Raw genomic sequence first — 5,179 nt, 5'->3', positions numbered from 1 at the left:
TTAATAAATATATATAAAATTTATAATAGTCCTACACTCCTACTACTCACCAAATTGTTTATAAGTCAACAAGAATAATGAAAAGGAATTTATTGTGTGGTGGCTTTGCTTTCGTGTAGTTTTTGTCGTCAGCAATTAGCACTTGGCAGTGACATTCTGTGGTTCAAAGGTTAAAGAATAAAAGTAACTACTAAGTTTTGAAATCCAATTCCAAAAGAACATCTTTCTTTCCTCCAATCCTAAACTAGGGGTAGTAACTGGACGGTAGGAATAAGTTCTTGTCTTATTTGACTCCCATTTGTCCTACAAAAATTTGCATAAAATTCGTCTTATTTTTATTTATAAATAATAAAAAATTAAACTTTAATTTACTTTTAAAATTATATATTACTACAAGAAAAACGTTAAATATCATCGGATTTATCAAATAAATTCGCTAGTAATAAATTTATTGTCGTCCTGGAATTGACGGTATATAAACATCGTCAGAAACTGCTTATCGGCGAATTTTTTTTGTTCAATGCTAATTACCAACAGATTTTTCGTCGGTATTTTCAATGGATTTATCAAAACTGAGTTGATAATTACCGTCAAATTAATCTGACAATAGCTTTGGCGCCATTTCATATGTTTAGGCGCCAGGTAATAATTTTTATTTTTTTTGGCACAGTTAAGCCACAATTAGTAGTCAAATTAAAAATCTTGTTAACAAAATTGTTAGCAAAAATATAAAATTAGCAGAAATCAACAAATTATTTTATTAAAAATAAATGGTCTGAATACAATAAAATAATATAGAAGTAGAATACAATGAAGTAGACAAACAAAAAAAATAATAAAACCCTAATGCCTCAAGATCCCGGTAATTGTCATCGCCGTCGTGGTCTCCTTGCTGAAGCGGCAGAGTAAGTGCTGACGTCGTTGCCCCACCAGAAGTGTTGCCGCTGCCTCCAGTGCCGCTGGCTCTAGTGCGCATCTGTTGGTTGTATGCCTCCATCTGCTCTCACAACCGATCTAGCTGATCCACCTTCTCTGTCAGGTCTGAGCTGATGGCAACGACTCCTCCCACGCATGCAAGAAGGTCGTTGTACCTCTGCTCAAACTGTTTTGCTTGCTGGTGAAGCTCCTGTGTCAGCTTATGCACCTCCTCCCTCAAGTCGACAACTTCCTAGAAATCGGCAAGACTAGTAGTAGCATAGGCAGAGGAAGCCGCCAACGTGGAGTTGCGGAAGTCATTGGCGAAGAACAATCCCAAATCCTATCAGGATCTACCACTGAGGTCTCAGAGCCGGCTTCATCGTTCCCACTAGGCAGCTGAGATTGCTAGGTTACAACGTCCAACCTCTACGTGTAATCCTCCTGTGTCACACACTTCGTGATTAGGATAACAATTACTTGACCTTAAACATAATAAATTTGAAACTTAAGATTAATTTAAACTCACATAATGGGTCGCAATCTCATCAGCAAATTTCTCCTTGTTGGCTTTCAAAGTATGGGTATACTTGAAGGTCTCCGCTAGTGTTGCCTCACGGTCCAACGACTTAGACTACAAATTAATATATCAAACAATAAAATAAATGAACAAATTAACCAATTAATTCAAGTAACTACTTAAAAATTAAACAATGATAAAATTCTTGCCAATCTACTCTTCGTCTTCATGAAGGTCGCCGACCCACCCGTATACTTCGATGTACTAGGCAAAGCCCCGTTAGCGATGTTCGTCAGACGGTGGCGCTTGAACCCCTCATCATTCCCAAAATAGGCCTTCAGTTCCTTCTTGATGGCTGGACAGATCCACGACGTTAGGTTGTCGCGCCCCTTACAAACGTCACTCATCATCTGCTAAAGTCGTTTATCTGCCCGGTGGTCGTAGATCTTCCTGATAATGAGATTATGCTTCGCATCCCATATGAATTTCAACTGCATAAAGTGATTCAACAACATTAGTTAGTTGGAATAAAATACAGTTCAAATATAGTTAATTAATTCAACATTATTGGGTTCTTATCGCCCACTTCTGAAAGTATCAATCTCTGGTCTCAGCCAGGATCTGCGTGTAGGTCGGTCACGGGTGGTCGTACATCGACTTAATGACCTCAGAGATCTCCAGTGTGCAAGCATTAGGGTTTGGTGCAAACCTATCAAAGAAAAAAAAATCTAACATTAACAAACATATAAAAATGAATAAACTTAAGATTAACAAATTTAAGATTAAAAAATTCTATGTACTCATGCCTGCATGCCATTGAGCCAAATCCTCAGTCAGATGACGGACAATGGTGGAGAGGCATTCTGCTGGGGGCCACTAGAGGAATCACCCACCACGGACTCTGTCACTAGATCTGCTGGAGGGCGTAGCAGAAAGAGACACGTAGTTCGGATTTGGGACCATGATGAACTGCTGGTCTGCTGGACCTGCCTGTGACTCACAGGGGTCGACGGGATAATTGGGGTAGAGGGCAAAGACTGAACAGTTACAAGGAATTTGGTGAAAACGTTTCCTCTACCACGACCATGAGACCCACTCACTTGCTCGCCCACTTATCCATGCAAGGAGAAGTCTGAGAGAACTTACTCGAAGAGGGAGGATGGATGCGAATGAGCTGCAAGAATGCGAAGCGAGAGAAACGGAATCTCCATAACCAATTTTCCATACCGGAGAATTCTACCGTACCCTGTGCAACTATTGTTGTTGATTCCTCGACCCTTCCCCCAAATCTTGAAGGAATTGGATTTGGGCCGAGAGCTGCTGCTGGAGGGAATCATGTTTGCAAAAAAAATGTATTATTAACACTAATCAGCACATATTAACTACACGAATCATTCAATAAAATTTTCCAAAAAATTAGACACAACCTTCCTTAAAATTGGACATATAATTACTTTTATAGTTCTCACAAATCTAACCAATCTCAACCCACATTAGTCAACACGCAATAAATTATTTGGTTCAATAAAAAGCACCTTTTGCACATGTGATTTTATATTACTATATTAGTTACTTGAAGTGGAAATGAAATTTCAATCAAAGAAGAGCATTGTAAAATCTTTGACCAAGTAAAAGAGAGGAGCATGAAAATGATTGTTTTGAATTGATGAAGTTATTATAATATCGAGGAGAATAAAGAGACAAAACTTTTCTACTAAATATCAAAATTGTTAGACTAAATGATAAGAACGTGGCTTTGAAACTACACATGATTAAAGCAATAGATGAATGCAACAACAAATAAAATTATAACATGGTAAAACTATTGCAAATTGAATGGAACTGGATAAGCTATGTTCGGTTGGATAGTAAAAATTTTCATGGATGAGCTTTATAGATAAAATCTACACACTGAAACTCATTCATAAAAATTTTTTTAGCCCATTTTTTTTGTAGGAGTTTCACTCCATTTTTACCCGCAACCAAAAATACCCTTAGGCTTAGATAATTAAATACCATTGCTACACACAACAGGCACTTTCATATAACACATTTTTCTTGCAAACATCAGCAATTTAGACTTAGTTGTAATATTATACGTAATGCTAGTATTATGTTAATACATCTTGAAAAATGGGTAGTTTAAAATAGATGGATGAATGATTCATTTCAAATTTCAACAATTTTTTTAAGAAACATGAAATTAAAATTACACTCTACATGTCATGAACAAATTTAAGATAAAAAAAAATAAAAGTATCACTAATTTCTAAAAATTCAAATAATGCAGCATGTTCTTTCTAATCTCTATAATCATTCGTCAACACAAAATCTTAACCTAAAATCAATCCATTTACCTCACAGGTTAAATGCTTATACTTTCATTCTTCTTTTAAACAATTTTTTTTTTAAAAAAATAGTAGAACAATAGCAAAACAAACAGTAGAATAATATACAAATTAGATTTAAGATAATAAAAATTGGTGGGAATCTCACTAACCTGGAGCTGACGGACGATGACAAGGTTGGATCTAGCTAGCAGCGGATGACAAAGCTGACGGTCCGAAGAACGGAACTCGTCGGCGGTGAGAAGAACGGTGGCTGCAACGAAGGCTAGGGTTTGCAATGGCAGCTGTAATGAAGATGTCGCGGCGAACGGGAGGTGCAAAGAGAGGAGGGAGGCGGCGGTGGCAGTGGGGCTGACGGCGTTTGCGAGGTTGAGATGCTACTTGAGAGAGAAAGGAAGAAGAGATGTTAGAGAGAGAGAGTAGTTTCAAATTGAAGGAGGAGAGAGGTTCGCACTTTGAATTTTAGGGATTATTACTGTCATATTTATTGCCTAACTCGTTGCGAATGACCAAAATGCAGCGTTTCATTAAAATGGATTTATTGGCGGCTTTTTCCGACAATAAATCCCACGCAATATTTCGCGCCTATTTCCCCAATTTTTTTCAAGTATTACCAATAAATTTATCGTTGGAAATCGGAATCTATCAGTAACTGTTTGGCCCAACGAATTTTATGTCAAAAACCGTTGATAAATTCGTCGGTAAAATTGACGTTAATGTACGATACTAAATTCGATGGTAAATCTTACAGTACTCAACACTTTTTTTATAGTGTATATTATATATATACTGAAATGGGTATTATCTAAACCTGACCCACCCCATACAAGATCCTATTCACTAAAAATTCGCCCGCATCAAAACGGATAATTATTCTACCTCGAATGGATATATATATATATATAAACCGGCCCATTCAACTGAATTAATTAATAAATAACAAGTAAATTACTGGATCAGTTTGATTTATAGCAAAAAAGTCGATTACGGTGAACTTGAACTAACCAATTTTTTTTTAGCAAAAGCCGAATAAAACTAAAAAAATCACTTTATTTAATATTTAATTTTATTATTTTAATGACCCCTTCGATTCCTTTAAGGGTGTACTTCCAACGCATTTGGTGTGTATATATTAATTCTTAGTTCGACGAGATTAGTGAAAATACTTCAAGTATATATTATTTTAATATTTAAATTATTATTAATTAAAAAATAAAATGGTTAAATAATTGGTAAAATTAAATGAAATTTTATAGAAAAAAGATAACGATTTTGGACAAACATTTACCTCTTACTTGGGTAGATCTATCGATCTTGTTCAAGACAAGAGTTTTCTATTCTCCCACACCCTTTAATTTTATCCTTTTTTCTTTGTATTAAAATTTTTAACTTAACC

This window comes from Arachis ipaensis, chromosome B04, assembly GCF_000816755.2.
Source record: "Arachis ipaensis cultivar K30076 chromosome B04, Araip1.1, whole genome shotgun sequence".
NCBI lineage: Eukaryota > Viridiplantae > Streptophyta > Magnoliopsida > Fabales > Fabaceae > Arachis > Arachis ipaensis.
This window is presented reverse-complemented; position numbering follows the sequence as displayed.